This window comes from Tenrec ecaudatus, chromosome 6, assembly GCF_050624435.1.
Source record: "Tenrec ecaudatus isolate mTenEca1 chromosome 6, mTenEca1.hap1, whole genome shotgun sequence".
NCBI lineage: Eukaryota > Metazoa > Chordata > Mammalia > Afrosoricida > Tenrecidae > Tenrec > Tenrec ecaudatus.
The window spans coordinates 128002081-128019071 of NC_134535.1; the positions used below are offsets into that span (position 1 = coordinate 128002081).

Below are 16991 nucleotides of genomic sequence, written 5' to 3' on the forward strand. Positions count from 1 at the left end.
CTACTTAAGAAGACAAGCTGCTTCAGAGAACCTTGCCAATACCTCAGAAGTACTCCCTTCCGTGGGTAAGCAGCTGATTTAGGAGCCTGGGCAAGAGCGGGGAAAGGATACAAGTGAAAATGAACTTGGTATCACACCAAACTAGCCACGTCCTTGCTACGGCATTCCTACCCAGACCATTTTCCTCCATCTCATCCACAAAAGTACCACAAGCCCTCACCCAGAAGTCTTGCTGTAGATTCAGAACAAGATGCAGGGGCCGGTCCCTTTGATGGAGCCAAGCCAAACCTGTCTCCGTTATGACTCTTCATAACCCACATGTGTTCACGTCGAATTATGTTCCAGAAGCAAGAAAATAATGAATGAATTTGCACATTTGTAGGTGCCTTTCCATTCATAAAGATATCCCATAACCTTAACGAACAAATTAATACTAGTGCTTACTTATGGGAACTCAATGCTCCCTGGTGGCATGGTGGGGACCCAGCGTGGCTGTTTACCGGGAGTTCAGCAGTTTGAAACCACTTGCCGCGCTGTAGGAGAAAGACCAGGCTTGGAAACCCACAAGAGCAGTTCTGCTCTGTCTCTAGGGTCGCTATGAGCTGGGATGCCCGTCATGGCAGTGAGTCTGATTTCGTTCGGATGGGAACTACAGAGGTCAGTGTGAAAACGGGGAAGTTGGAAAGGGCATCCAATTTTGAGAGGAAAACGCCTTCCTTCTGGGCATATAGTGTTATTTTAGACCATGATAATGTATTATTTTAAATTAAATTCCTGAAAAGGCCTTGCTGATCTCCAGATACGATTATCACATGGAATTTTCTAATGAGCAGGTAGATATGCTTGGCATTGCCCTTTCTAAGATACCAATATTGGTTCTTTTCGTCTTTATTTCTCTACGTGCCCCCAACCTCCCTCCCAGACTGCTGCCATTGATTCGATTCCGATTCATCACAACCCTGTATAGGGTTTCGAAGGTTGTGACTTTTTACAGGAGCAGAAAGCCTCATCTTTCTACCTCGGAAGAGCGGATGGGTTTGAACCATCAACCTTTCGATTAGCGATCCAATGCTTTAACCTATAGCACTGCCATCCCCAACTATGTTTTCACGGATTAATTCTCGACTCTTGCACTCAGTGCCAAGTCAGTGGGCCCTGACTGAGGTGCTGTTCTCTATTACTTCCTCCCCCCCCCCTCCTACAAGTGTGTGTAGCATCCTCCCACCCCCACATAAACGAAGAAGCTCATGGCCAGGGTCTTCCATACCGCGCCCACATTGAACCTGGAAGAAAGTGAGCCTAAGGCTGCTTTTGTTCCGAGAACTTGATGCTTCCACCCAAGGACTCTGTTTTTAGAAGTGTTCAGAAGAACACGATATGCAGAAAGTTACAGGCCCTCTGTTATCATTAACACAGCCCCCTCTAATCAGTGCATGACCAGTCTCCTTGAGAATGCACTGACAATACAATATGCCTTGTAAACGGACCACAATTACAGAGCTCAGGCTTGACTCTGTTTTCCACTGCCCTTGGGTTGAAGCGTGGGGAGCATGGCTAGGGCTTCAGTTTCTACTCTGCTGATTGCCTCTCGGCTTCATGAAAAACCTGGAGGTGCTGCCAAGAATTCCGTGTAGTGCAGTGGGCACTCCAGACATGCTCTGAAGAGTGAATGGACTTAGAAACCAAGAGAGAATATCGAGTGGACTTCAGGTGGAAGGTTTGACATTAGGGGCATCCCACCCCGTCTCTTCCCCTGAGATGAGACGCCTGGGGCCACCGTGCACAGTGATGCGTGTGGATGTGGCATGTCACGTGGCAGACCCTCCAGTGGGCACCTCTGAGGCTGGAGCGGTGATGAGACAATGCTTTCCAAGTTATTTGGCATTATTTTCTTTGGTCAAATTGTGTGTGGCTTTGAGAGCCTGAGATAAGTTTAACACATAGGAAGAGAAGACAGGGTCAGATTGGTGACTTAGCCTTAATGAACAGGCTCGTATCAAGAGGCAGAGGTGGAAGATTTGCATCAGAGGGCTTTGCCCAGCATTTGGTCACAGCAAAGGGAATGGCAGGTTGGGGGAAGGACTACTTTGAGTGTTGCTGGTGTCACTTTGCTCTCCTGCTCTTCCCAGCCAGGGCTTGCTTGGGGGAAATCTATGCATGTATATCTCATATCTCAGAGTTGAACTCTCAGAGAAGTGCTAGCTGTAGCAACCCACGAGCCTCGCATAAATCTGTCCCTAGGGTGGGCTTTCGGAACAGTGGGTCTCCCGTTGCTCCATTTCTCCTGCCTTCTACATCTAGACACACAGACACACATGACTTCTTTCTTTGAAGAACATATGGGTAGACTTTTCTCTCCAAGGTAGAGCAAGCAGCCTTCTTTGAGGACAAAGATGGTCTTCTTGTTCTCCTTGTGGTTCTGGACTGGGCTGCTAGCACAAGGTCAGCAGTCTGAAATCACCAGCGGTCCCAAGGGAGAAAGACTAGGCTTTCTACTCCAGTAAAGAGTTTGCGTCTCAGAAACCCACGCGAACAGTTGTGCGCTTCCCTGTAGGGTGGCGATAAGTCGCCATCAGCTTGCTGGCAGTGGGTTTTTTTTTTTAAACAATTTGTCAATAAATTAAAAAATATCATTGTGAGCGAGTTTGAAGATCGTGCAGAGGAGCACCTCTGTGTGTTATACTGTTTGCATTGCCTGCCAAGTAGGGGACTCGCAGGTATTTGGAGAGGACAGTGACTTAGGGAGACCCTGCATTTGAACTCTTCACGATGAACTCTAGAAAGCAGAAGACAGGATCTCCTCTCTCCACTTTCTTGCAGTGATCCATATTTTCTGAAAGCAAGCCTACCCCTTCAGAGAGTCGCTTTCTGGGGCAAGTGTAATTTTTCATGGCCACTTGCCAGCCAAGCACAACAGTGATCTCTGCAGAGAGGGGAGCTGGGATACTGGAAGTTGAGTGTGGAGGTAGGAGATCGGGTCCGGGCCCAGCTCTTCCTCTAATGCCCTGTAGAATCCACCGGTGACCTGAGATATGAGCCTTCCTTTCTGATGGGTGCAGTAGAGTAGTAAGACATCCCCACCTTGCATAGTGGCCACGGGGATCATTTAAAGTACATTTAAAATGATAGAACACTTTTAACATACACAGAAAAGAGAAAACTGTGTAGTAAGCCCTCCTGTTCCCTTACCCAACTTGAATAATTCATCCACTCATGACCAGTCTGTGTCCATTGCGTCCCAACTCAGTCCCCTCCATTATTAACCCCTCCTGCCCCAGAATATATGGATTTATGTAACTGAACACTCTTACGCACATGTCCTCAAGAGTGTCTGCTGCTTATTGGCTGCTCAGAATATGTCGACTGAATCTGGATGAATTGTAGCACCATGCTTGTGATCATTACCCACTCAGGTGTTTGTTGCATCATTTCTCTCTACCTTTCACATACTGAGACCTAACACCAGGTCTTGTGACTTGCCGACAGTCATGTAGTCATCAAGGACTGCAGTTCTTGAACCCTGGCCTCCCAATTCCTACCTGTAAGTTCTTGCCCCTATCTCTGCCACCTCTGTGCTGAGTTTTCTGTTTGGCTGTCTTCTTAGGAGGACCAGGAGACTTGTAACCTTTTATGCGGACTTACGGTTTAAATAGAACCTGCTTAGAGGGCTGCAAGAACTCTGTATTCATAGACACTATAGCTCACGGTCTGTGAAAGATCAGCAAATCCAGTTGCAGTCACCAAACTCTTCCTGAGCTACTTGCTTCCCTGGTGGGCAGAAGATGAGTCAGAGAGTTCACAATCTCCGGGGCACTAAGATGTGCCAATAACCAACCAAAGCAGAAAGGAAGGGGTGTCCAGTGGCAGCAAGAACTAGGTGTTGAGTGCACTTGGAGGAAGGTGCTTGACTCTTCACTGCTGTCTCAATCAAAATTATCAACATTTTCTTTTTTAAAATGTTTTTCTTTTTTTACATTTTATTAGGGGCTCATACAACTCTTATCACAATCCATACATATACATACATCAATCGTGTAAAGCACATCCATACATTCTTTGCCCTAATCATTTTTTAAAACATTTTATTAGGGGCGCATACAACTCTTATCACAATCCATACATATACATACATCAATTGTATAAAGCACATCCATGCATTCTTTGCCCTAATCACTCTCAAAGCATTTGCTCTCCACTTAAGCCCTCTGCATCAGGTCCTCTTTTTTCCCCCTCCCTTCCTGCTCCCCCCTCCCTCACGAGCCCTTGATAATCTACAGATTGTTATTTTGTCATATCTTGCCATATCCGGAGTCTCCCTTCCCCCCCTTCTCTGCCTTCCATCTCCCAGGGAGGAGGTCTCATGTGGATCCTTGTAATCAGTTCCCCCTTCGAACCCACTCACCCTCCACTCTCCCAGCATCGCCCCTCACACCCCTGGTACTGAAGGTATCGTCCACCCTGCATTCTCTGTGCCTCCAGCTCCCATATGCACCAGTGTACAACCTCTGCCCTATCCAGTCCTGCAAGGTAGAATTCGGATCATGGTAGTTGGGGGGAGAAAGTATCCAGGATCTGGGGGAAAGCTGTGTTCTTCATCGGTACTATATCACACCCTGACTGACCCATCTCCTCTCCTAAACCCCTCTATGAGGGGATCTCCAGTGGTCGACACTTGGGCCTCGGGTCTCCACTCTGCACTTCCCCCTTCATTCACTATGGTATATATATATATATATATATACATACATATATACATATACACATATATACACATACATACACACACTTATATCTTTTTTTTTTTTCATGATGCCTTATACCTGGTCCCTTGGGCACCTCGTGATCGCACTGACCGGTGTGCTTCTTCCATGTGGGCTTATTTGCTTCTGAGCTAGATGGCCGCTTGTTCACCTTCAAGCCTTTAAGACCCCAGACACTATCTCTTTCGATAGCTGGGCACCATCAGCTTTCTTTGCCACATTTGCTTATGCACCCGTTTGTCTTCGGCGATCGTATCATGGAGGTGTGCATCCAATGATATGATTTTTTGTTCTTTGATGCCTGATAACTGATCCCTTGGGACCACGGGATCACACAGGCTGGTGTGTTCTTCCATGTGGGCTTTGTTGCTTCTGAGCTAGATGGCCGCTTGCTTATCTTCAAGCCTTTAAGACCCCTGTCACTATCTCTTTTGATAGCAGGGCACCATCAGCTTTTTTTCACTACATTTACTTGTTCACCCACTTTGGCTTCAGCAGTTGTGTCAGGAGAGTGAGCATCATAGAGTGCAAATTTAATAAAAGAAAGTATTCATGCATTGAGGGAGTGCTTGAGTAGAGGCCCAAGGTCCTTCCGCCACCTTAATACTAAACCTATAAATATAGACACATAGATCTATTTCCCCATCCTCATATATATATTTGCATGTACATGTCTTTGTCTAGACCTCCATAAATGCCCCTTGACTCCCAGCTCCTTCCTCCATCTCCCTTGACTTTCTTCCTGCCCCACTACCATGCTCCGTCCCCACATGGGCTACAGCTATACCTCTTCTCTATGCAACCTTACCCTTGATCATTCCCCACCAGGCCTGCCACTCCTCCCTCACTACCATTTTGGGTCCCATGTTGTTCCCTTGTCCCTGTGTTTGTTAACACCACTTCCTTACCTCCCCAATCCCCCCACCCCAAGTCCCCCCGGAACTGTTGGTCCCGTTGTTTTTCCTCCAGCTAGTTCATCCAGCCTGTCCTATTCAGACAAAAATTATCAACATTTTCAAGCATGGTGACCAATCGAAAGTTGTGGTTGCTTTTGCAAAATTAAAAAAAATAGGTTTAAGTATATTTGTGCAAGTATTTTCAAGTAGTAAGAGTCCTTGTCATGTCATTTTAACAGTTCCTCTGTGGCTAACAAATAGTTCACCTTCTTGGTTGCTAGCTGGTTGGTGGTTCAAGTCTACCCCAGAGTCACCTTGGAAGAAAGGCTTAGAGATTTAATCTTGAAAAATCAGACATTGAAAACCTCACAGAGCATAGTTCTACTCTCACAAACATGAGGTCCCCGTCAGCTAGAGTAAACTTGACAATAACTGGTACTGGTATATTAGGAATGGCCACATCACCAGAAGTACCTTCTATGGATATATGAGTCAGCATTAACCACCAGAGTCTGCACTGAAAACATATCAATAGTCAGCTTAAGGAGGCCACAGGGAAGACAGGAAATAATAGTAGTGCTGATCCCAGTTTCGTGGATCCTTTCATTTTCTGAGATACACTCTAATAATGAGCTTAAACCCTCTTCTCACTCATGAGCCATCACACAGCAAGTGAATAGCACAGCTGGGTCTAGAACCCCATTCTGAGAGCGCTTGCTTCATACAAACCAGGGGTTACTCAGCCCAGACTCTCGGGAAGACTTGGGTAACTGCCTGGTGTTTTTCTACCAACAAAAGCAAGCCAAACCCTCTAGGATGAAGTTGATCCCACTTTCGGGAAGCTGCTGTATTTTTCTCCCTCTGAGTGGCTGGTGGGTTTGAACCACTGACATTTTGGTTAGCAGTGGAGTGAGACCACGGCTTCTTGTTTTTCTGCTAGAAGAGTTGTAAGAAGACAGCCTGGGTGTTCTCACTGTAGACAGCAGAAGTCGACCCCTTTCCTTCCCTCTGTCTTCTCTCCTGTCCCATCAATGCATATTGATGGGGGTGGTGGCTAAAGATAGAAATAAGAGAAAAGAGGAGAGGGTGGGAGGGGAATCGCTCATCCTGATATTGCTCTTCCAGTCCAGTTGACCGGTTGCTGTCCAGTGGACTCCAACACATGACCACCCAATGTGGGTTACAAGAGAACTCTTCTTCATGGGGTTTTCAGCGACCAAGTTTTGAAAAATCACTAGGTGTTTCTTCTGAGCTGACTCTGGATGGACTTGAACTCTACGCTTTTGGTTAGCAGCCAAGCTCCCTCACACTCACTCGCTGCCATCGAGTCAGTGCTGACTCAGAGCGACCCTCCTGTGAGACTATAACTGTGTACACAGCGGTTCTCCGCCTTCCTAATGGCGCGTCCCTTGAATACAGTTCCTCAGGTGCTGGTGACCCCCCAACCATAAAAGTATTTTTGTGACTACTTCATCAATGTCATTTTGCTGCTGTTATGAATCAGGAGACCCCTGTGAAAGGGTCATTTGACCCCCAAAGGGGTCGCGACCCAGAGGTTGAGAACCACTGGTCTACAGAGTAGAAAGCCCAGTCTTACTCCCTCGAAGATATTGGTGGTTTCCAACTGTGGACCATGAGGATCACAGCCCATGCTGAACCCCTCCATTGCCAGGGCTCCTGAACGTCCAGGCAGCTGACACATTTGTACCCCTTCGTTCTGATGAGGCGGGGGCTATTCAGTCCATCATACACGAGCTTCCAATGGCTGTCTCATTCCATTCTGTTAGGTCAGCTCGTCTTTTCAGAGCTCCATCCTCATTGTTCTGTTTCTATAGGAAAAGAATCTAAATGGAATAGATCATCTGCCACGGTGGATCGGGCTCGTGTGGACTCCCGAGGGGCCCTGGCTGTCCTTTGCCCAGGGCCTGAGCATGGAGAGATGGTGGAGAGACGAGGCAGGCACGCTCTTCCATGTGCTTTATTGACTGAGGAGAGGGATGCCTTTTGCAGGCTCTGGCAACCGGCTCCAGCCACTCCTGGGGATCAAGCGTGTGGGATGACTTGATCTCATTGGAAAAATCTCCCAGCTGGCGACAGAGGAGGTGGCTCCCTACCCTGTGGTGCAGAGAAGGGAGCCTGGTTGGAGCAGCTGAGGCTGCAGATTCCCTGGCCGGCCGTCACTCCCCAACAATGCAGTGAGTCAGGGGCCAAGTGCAAGATGAGGATGTGTGCTGGCTCCCTGGGTGCGGTGGGTGTGAGGAGGGGCCAGCTGCAGAGTGGAGGGATTCCCCCAGAGGGATGTGTCACCTTATCCCCACCACTCCTGGTTCCTAGCTCAGGTGGGAACGGGCAGAACTCAGACTCTCTGGGAGATCAACCAAATCTTTTCTGGCCATAGGGGGGTCCTCACTGTTGAGGCTGGTCCTGCCAGTCTGTCTGTCTGCCCCCACCCCCTTTCTCAGGAAGATAGCTACGAGAGAGAACAAGTGAAAGAAACTGGGGAAATAAGTAAAGATGGCTATCTCATCCAACAGAGACTAGGGATTGAGAAACTAATGGTAGAGGGCAAAGCCATTGCCCCGACAGCCCAGAGCTGAGGTTGAGGGGGATGGTGCTCAACTAGAATAGCCACAGAGATAAGTTTTCATCCTGGGTCTGTCAGAGTTTAAGACTCTGAGCCAGGAGACAGGATGAGAAGGTTCCAATCGACCTGCAACACTAACTTGCCAAAGAACTCCATCAGCTCTCTGAAGCCTAATGGTCCCTGGACCCTCCAGGCTTTGTGGACGCACAGGCAAGGTGGGGCAAGGAGAGAAGTGAAGGGCACGACAGGGCTGGAGGGGGAGGAGAGCACCAGTGGTTATCTTCTGGCTGATGAAAAAACTCCTTTGCTAGAGCCTGGAGACTTGGGTCACAGTTGCATGTTAGCAGGACAGGGTAAAGCAGTGTTCCTCAGCCTGCCATCCACCGGAGGAGTGAGCTACCGCGGATGCTCAAACAAGCTGTGACCACTGGACCAGACTGGGATCTGCAGGAATCTGAGACCCTTTGGTCTGCCAATAGCCACTGGAGGTTCCCGAGAAAGAGAGATTGTGTGTGTGGCGTCTGTGCATTCAGCTTTCTGAAGAACACACTGTGGGGAAGACCAAGCCCCCAAACCAAACCCAATTGCCATCAAGTTGATCCTGACTCATCGTGACCACATAGGACAGAGTAGAACTGCCCTTGTAGGATTCTGAGGCTGATCACCTCGATGGGAGGAGAACGCCTCATTTTCTCCTGGGGAGTGGCTGCTGGTTTTGAACTGATGACCTTGTAGTTAGCAACCTAACTTGTAATCCACTATGCTATGAGGGTTCCATGCACAAGAGATTAAAACCAAACAAACAAAAACCCCAAACCAAAGACATAAGGTTGCAATTAGTTATTTAAATCTCGGTTAAACAGCCACTCACGAGTGTACTATTGTAACCCTGGTCTGGCAACTAATCTCTTCAAATCTCAGTTTCTGTACGTACAAAGGGGCTTTCAAAGCTCATGGGAACATGGAATGAGAAGATTGCAGGAGTTTGTTCACAAACGTGGTGAAGCCTCATACGTAATGAAGTAGACGGTTTCCGTCTTATAAAGTTAGGCAGAGGAGCAAAGCAGAGCAGAGGATGCAGAGAGATGCCTCGACCAAAGCGAGCGAACAGGAAAGGACGGAGGACAGCATGGCTGGCTGGAAGGAAGGGCGGATGGATGGGTGTCTAGGTGGGTGGATGGGCAGCACAATCGTGTGCCTGAATGAGGCAGGATCCGTTCCCTGGGGCATATGCAGACCACCCAACGATGGTGGTGCGTGTGCAATGTATGCACGTGCATTTGTGTCCATGCCTGCATATATAAGCACACACACTGGACTTTTATGGGATCTTTTCTGAAGCCTCCTCACCCTTGCTTCCAACCTCCTGGGTGCTCAATCACAGTCATTACGTCCCAGTCATCACAGCTACATCACAGTAATGACTGACCTGCACTGGACTGTCTGATTGCTCATGACACAGAGAACTCCTGGACCACAAAGGCCACAGCACAGGCCTTATGATATGGTCGATGCTCAGAAAGTCAAGGCTGGACACCTGCTCTCTACAGTGACTGGTCAGGGACTCTTCTGGGTTGCCTGGGCTGCGAGGCTACTGCAGGTGGAAGAGCACTCAGGTAGCATCTGAGAGGTCTGACCCCACCAGTCTGTTAGTGTGCCCCAACCTCCCCGACTGGTTCACAGTAGCTATATCATTTGGCTCCTAACTGAGCTTCTGGCAGGTCAAGCCCACCAGCCGCTCTTCAGGAGAAAGATGGGCAAGCTGCTTCTATAAAGGATGCCAGCCTTGGAAACGCTCTGAGACACTTCTACTCTGACCTGTAGGCTCTCGCTGAGCCACAAGCGAGTTGATGCCAATAGGTTTGGCCTCTCTCAGTGGAGGCAGTGATGACTCACTGGATTCAGTGTGTAGCCCATCACCACCACACACCTCTCTCTCCATGGAGGCTTGTGTCCTGCTCTGTGACGCTAAATGGGTTTCAGCAGAGCTTCCAGACTAAGATGGACAAGGAAAAAAGACCTAGGAATTTACAACAACAGTCTGATGTCCAACCCACCGTAGGGATGTTCCACTATTTATTTCCACTGTTCTTGAGGTTGCTCTAAGTTGCAGCGACAATAACAGCTCTCTCAATGCTGGACATGAAGCCCACTACCCTCAGCTCTTCCCAGTGAGCAGATGACAGGGTAGGTGCATGCACCCAGTAGGGATGAGATGATTGCTGGGGACTTTTTCAGGACCATGGGCTCCAAGGCCCCTTGGCTTCGGTTCCAGACCCTCCCCTCCCCTACCACATGGGTGCTGGGTGGTCACCCAGCAGCGACTGTGGGTCTGAGTTGGATCCTGAGTTAGCTCCAGTCACACTCCCATGATTCGAGTGTCCACACTTGGTGCGCTTAGTTGGTCAGTGGCTCCTGAGTGTGCAGAGCTGTGTCGTGGGTCCTCTGGGGAGAGGGAGAGAGGAACAAACTGGGCAAAGACAACCTGTACGTCCAACCACAGAGCAACCTTGCTCTTTCTTCTTCCTCAGTTTCCTCCTCATCCCGGAGTTTGCTTCCTCTTGTCAGCTCGGCTCGCTCTCTGTGCCAGGGCCTGGGAAGCTGATGCCCCTGCCCAACTGAAGCTGTGGATGCCAAGGCCACCGCCTTCTGCTCTGCCCTATCTCTCTGCCTGAGATGCTTTCGGCCTCATAGAACAGGACTGACTTTTGGTCCTGAAGAGCGTAGGAACCCAAGAAAGCACACAAGCAGCTGGTGCTTGACCTCGCCCCAGCCACGGTGCACACAGGAGCGGGGCCCTGTCTGAGCAGCGTGTGCCGTAGGGTCCCTGAGTGTGTTTATTCGTGGTGCCAGATCCAGCTTTGATTCCCTTCTCTAAAATGTCATCAAAGGCTCCTCCCGTGACCTGTGTCTCCAGACTTGGGGGAGATCTAGGGAAAATCTTCCCTAAGGTTCCTCCCTGGACTTCCATTCCATTTGTTTGGGCCCCTTGTTTTTAATGAAGAGGAACAGCATCGCTGCCCCTTTTAAGTTCATTAACAGCCTCTGAAACCGGACCGGCAAACAGACATCACACAGGGAGCGAGTTCAGTGCTATCAGACGTCACGCTGAGAGCTCACTGCAGTGCCGGTTTGCCACTTCACTGCTATTGCTGAAGACAGTCCCTTCTGTCGTCTTAATGAAAAACCAGCACTCTCGGAGTTGCATGTTGTCTACGCCTTGCTGCAGCCATGACCGCTCTGTCGTGGGTAGAGGCCCGCGCGATTTGATGTCAGTCAGCAAGCCACGAGCAATGCTTTCTTCCTGGAACCCATAGATGCTGGCACCTTCCCTTATTTACTCCTTTGCACATGAAATCCGATCCAAAGGGGACAATCTAGCAGTAAGCATTACCAGTACATTGCAGAATGTTGTTTTGTTGGGTGTTTCTTTCCAGCTGAGAAGCCTGCCCACTCTGGTTTCATTGGCAGGCAGGGATCCTGTCTTAAGGAGTGAAATCTAAATGTTGGCCCTCAAACCAAAAGGACAAAGTCACGGCCATTCCGTTGACGACCCCACAGGACAGGGAAGAACTGCCCCAGTGATTTTCCAAGGCCGTAACTTTTCACAGGGATAGAAGGCCCCATCTCTCTCCCGCCAATGCTGTCCCTGGGTGGTGAAAATGGTCAACCCGCTGGGACGCCAACTGCAGGTGGGAGGTTCAAGTTCACCCCGAGGTGCCTCAAATGAACGCCTTCTGCAAACATCCGTCCTCGTGAGTCAGCTCTGCTCTGACGTGTGCGGGGTCTCTGAGTCTGACTCAATGTGATAGCAGCCGGGCACCGTCTAAATGTGCCTCATGCAGCGGGGAATAGGGAAGCCCCTTCCATTCACCACATGCAAGCATCCTGGATCAAGAATCAGGGGAAGCCGAGGCCCACTCTGACATGGGAAGAAATAGGTTGAAAATCAGACCGTGCTCTGGCTGCCTGTGGCTGATGATGAACCAGTGCCCCCACCTCTAGCTTGGGCTTTTCTTGCCCCAGGCCCTGCTGGGACAGCGGGTGGCTCTGGGGTTTCCTCCCAGACTCAGTTTAATCAAGGCCTCTTCTGGTCGTAACCACCTGGGTAGTGGGGTGAGGAGAGACGGGCCATGGAGGGCAGCCGCTCGCCAAGCTGGCTGCATGAGCAAGGCCGCTGACCGTAGGGAGTCAGTGTGGGCAATCTGTATGAATTGTCTCCAAGCTTGTTTCCATCCTGAGCGGTCCTCTCAGAGGATCTTCCCACACAGAAACAGCCCCAGGGCTCATCAGCAAGGAAGGAGGGCCCCAAAGAGCAGTGCTCCCCAGAGTTCCAGCATTGACCAGGAAGCATCTTCAACAGCAGAGCCTTTTACTCCCAAGATTCTGATCCAGTAGCTGTAGGCCAGAGCCAAGAACCTGTGTCTGTATTATGGGGGTGTTTATGCAAGTCCCAGAGAAGCAGTGAGTTAAACATCGACATCAAGGTTGATGGTTCAAATCCACTAGCTGCTTCATGGGAAAAAGATGAGGCAGTCTGGTCCCCTAGAGCTTTATAGTCTCAAAAATGCCATGCAGCAGTTCTCTTCTGTCCTCGGTAGGATCACAGTGAGTTAGGAGTTAGCTCTGTGGCAATGGATTTGATTTTAGTGGTCTTATTTGTGTGTGTGTGTGTGTGTGTGTGTGAGAGAGAGAGAGAGAGAGAGAGAGAGAGAGAGAGAGAGAGAGAGAGAGAGAGAGAGAGAGAGAGAGAGAGAGAGAGATGGGGGCTATAGCGTTATATAGTAGCTTGAACCCACACTGTTGTGTGGGAGAAAGATTTGGCAGTGTGCTTCCATAAAAATTACAGCCGTGGAAATCCCATAAGGCAGTTGCACTGTGTCCTGGAGGGTCACTATGGGTCAGAAGCGACTTGGGACAACCATTTTTTGTTTGGTTTGGTTTTTTAAAGTGATTTGGGCAAGTGGATGTGGAGACCAGAGACCTTCTCCTGGCGATCCCCTTCCAAACTCAGTCTTACTTTTGGACAATCTGTATTTTTTGCTGGCCTGAGATTCGAACTCTCTGTTTTCCCTTATTCCGGGATCAGGACCTGCTTCTGCAATTCTTCCTCCCCCACTGGGCGGAGTGAAATGTGGGCACCTCTTGGAGAGAGGTCCGTAGAGAGCGAGGTGCAGGGAGGGAACTTCAAAAAAAGTTTGTGGGGAAACTCCAGGACCTTTTCCTTCCATTTTTCATAAAGGAGGCCGAAGGGAAGGTTGCGGTAGGAGGGTTGTTGAGCCTGGAGAAGGCAAGACGAGAGGAGGATGTCATTCAGAAGCTCCGGTCGGTAAATGCACGTCCTGTAGGGCATTTTCCCCTTCTCCCGGCTTGAGCATAAGGAAGAGCTTCCCTCCCCTCCTCCAATGGAGCGGGAAGCCTAGAAACGATGTGGGGCCTGAAGGGACAAGATCCACTGGAGGAGTTAAACAAAGGTGGCCACAGGGCCTCCTCCGTGGATGAACTCCTTTTTTTAAAAAAAAATCATTTTATTGGGGGCTCATATAATTCTTATCACAATCCATCCATCCATCCATCTATCCATTGTGTCAAGAACATTTGTTGTCATCGTCATTCTCAAAACATTTGCCTTCTACTTGAGCCCTTAGTATCTGCTGCTCATTTTCCTCCTCCCTCCCCACTCCCCCTACCTCATGAACCCTTCATCAATCCTAAATTATTATTATTTTGTCATATATTACACTGTCTGACATCTCCCCCTGCCCTCTTCTCTGTTGTCCACCCCCCAGGGAGGAGGCTATATGTAGATTCTTGTAATCAGTTCCCCCTTTCTACCCCACATTCTCTCCGCCTTCCAGGCATCGCCACTCTCACCACTGATCCCGAAGGAGTCATCTGCCCTGGATTCCCTGTGTGTCCAGTTGCTATCTGTACCAATTTACATCCTCTGGTCTAGCCAGATTTGTAAGGTAGAATTGGGATCATGATAGCGGGGGTGGGGTGGGGAAGGACTATTTAAGAACTAGAGGAAAGTTATATGTTTCATCGTTGCTACCCTGAACCCTGCCTGGTTCATCTCCTCCCCACAACCCTTCAGTAAGGGGTGTCGGGTTGGCTACCATTGGGCTTTGAGTCTCCACTCTGCACTCACCTACCTTTTCAATGATAGGATTTTTTTGTTCCTTGATGCTTGATACCTGATCCCTGTGACAGCTTGTGGTCACACAGGCTGGTGTGTTTCTTCCATGTGGGCTTTGTTGCTTCTGAGCTAGATGGCCACTTGTTTATCTTCAAGCCTTTAAGACCCTAGACTCTATATATTTTGATAGCTGGGCATCATCAGCTTTCTTCACCACATTTGCTTATGCACGCATTTGTCTTCATTGATTGTATCAGGGAGGTGGGTACCCACTGATATGGTTTTTAGCTCTTTGATGTCTGATAACTGGTCCCTTCTGCACCTTGTGGTCAGACAGGCTGGTGAACTCTTCATACTTGGCCCAGGGTGGCGCTGGCCTCCCAGCCTAGAGGTGGATGGTTAAATCAGAAGCTGTCCAGGGACACTCGCAGGCTAGCACTTTTATCTGCGCTGCTTTCCGTGAGAAGTGAACTTCTAACTGTCAAATGCCGATGACACATGCACTTGGGTTACTGAGGATCGTTTGCATTTCCCTATCAGTTTTCTCTTTTCTGTGTGTAAGAGACTGTCACTGGCATGTAAACTGAGGCAATAGCTCAAGTTTGACTTGTGAACTCTTCCTGTGTGAAACTAGATTTGACCCACGTGGAGAATGACTACTCAATCCCTACCATCGGAGCATTGACCGCTACACAAATGGACTAGACCAGGGGTCCTCAAATTTTTTAAACAGGGGCCCAGTTCACTGTCCCTCAGACCTTTGGAGGGCCGGACTATAGTTAAAAAAAAAAAACTATGAACAAATGCCTATGCACACTGCACATATCTTAGTTTGAAGTAAAAAAAAAAAATGAATGGGGCAAAAACACCCGGCAGATCAGATAAATGTCCTTGGCGGGCCACATGTGGCCCACGGGCCGCAGTTTGAGGACCCCTGGATTAAGCTGTTGTTTCCAAACACAGATGCATCCCTTAAGCCCACCGGCAAATGTGTTACTTGTGCAGATCATTAGTGGGACTGCTGGGAGACAGAGGGATTGGAAGAGGTCTCACTGGAGGGTTAGAGGGCGGGTTGAAATGAAATTCCCTCCACCCTTCTGGTGTCTCCACTCTCAGCACTGGTCCTGAAGGGACCATCTGTCCTGGATTCCCTGTGTTTCCAGTTCCTATCTGTACCAGTGTGCATCCTCTGGTCTAGCCAGTTTTGTTAGGTAGATTTGGGATCATGATAGTGGGGGCGGGGAAGAAGCATTTAAGAACTAGAGGAAAGTTATATGTTTCATTGTTGCTACACTGCACCCTGACTGGCTCGTCTCCTCCCCGTGACCCTTCTGTAAGGGGATGTCCAGTTGTCTATAGATGGGCTTTGGGTCCCTACTCCGCACTGTCCCTCATTCAAACTGAAATTGAGGACCCCACTGGAAAAGAGGTCGAGGAAGAGGCCCACCGTGTTTCCTGAGGTGAAAACTCTCGTTCTAAAGTTCAGGGGACAGCAAGGAAGCAGCGCAGCTGAACGGGAATAAGCAAGGGACTGAGAGGCAGGAGAGGACGTCAGAGAGAAGTCAAAGGACGAATCCTGTCAGAGGCCCAGCATGGAGTTGAGCTGCATCTACGTCTGCCTCTGCATCTAAGGGTTTTGTGTGAGGCTCTAGAGAACGGTATGCATCCGGGGTTTCTATCCATGATGCTGGGCGAGCGCACAGATCCTTCAGGCCAGCCTCCTCTTACATGAAGGACACCTGGGAGGGGCAGGTGCTCACCACTTGTTAGCGGCAGCACATCTAAAATTCATTCCCCACTATCACCATCCAGAGGGGCCACCCTGGGAGAGCGGAGAAGGGAGGAGCTGTCTGGGAATCCTGGCAGGGCACACAAGTCCTCAGCTGGGAGGAGGGGTGGGGAAGGACAGCAAAACAACATTCTCAGTACTGGAACCCACAGCGCCATGGCAGCCAGTGGAGGAACAGAAAACAGAGCGGCAAGCTGTCTGGGAGCTGGAGGAAAGACGTATGGGGGGCAGGACCTTGGGAAGGGAGTGAGGCAGTCAGTCTGTTTCTCTGTATCTACTTGGAAAAACAAGCAGTAGGAGGAATAAAGAACGTTTTCCATTCTACCCACAAACGACCCTGCGTTCTGCCCTAGGCTTCAGATGTGCCTGCAGAATTAGGGGCCATGCCATGGGAGTGCCTCGGGATCCCTTGGCCATGAGTCCCCTCTGATATTGAGACATGTCCCTAAGGACTTTCTCTACCATTTGAAGTCCTCCGTGGATGAACCACTGGGCTGAGGGGCAGGGCTTGGAGGCTCGCCCCTGGAGAGGCTTTGTCCATTCATCTGCAGGGACCAAGACCCTTCTGGGGCAGAGGTCATGGGAGCAGGAGCTGTGGGAGGCACACACTCAGCGAAGGAGATGAAGACACGTGCTGCTCTCCCTGTGTGGCTCAGGCCGTCAAGGCTCCCTGGAGGAGGACACATTTCAGGAGAGGAAATTAGAGAGCAAGAAGATGGAGACGTTGGTGAGGCTCTCTGCTCCTAAGGTAGGGGTCACTGGTGAGAAGTCTTCAAGGCAAGAGTGGGTGTACCCAGCAGAGGGAGCTGGGAGCAGATCTGTC

The 16991-nt window shown here is 49.6% G+C and overlaps 1 protein-coding gene across 1 annotated transcript in view; it reads left to right on the top strand.

Moving 5' to 3' along the window:
• Positions 1-16991, top strand: part of ANO2 (anoctamin 2) — a 415077-nt gene that overhangs the window by 292167 nt on the left and 105919 nt on the right. The window lies entirely within an intron of this gene.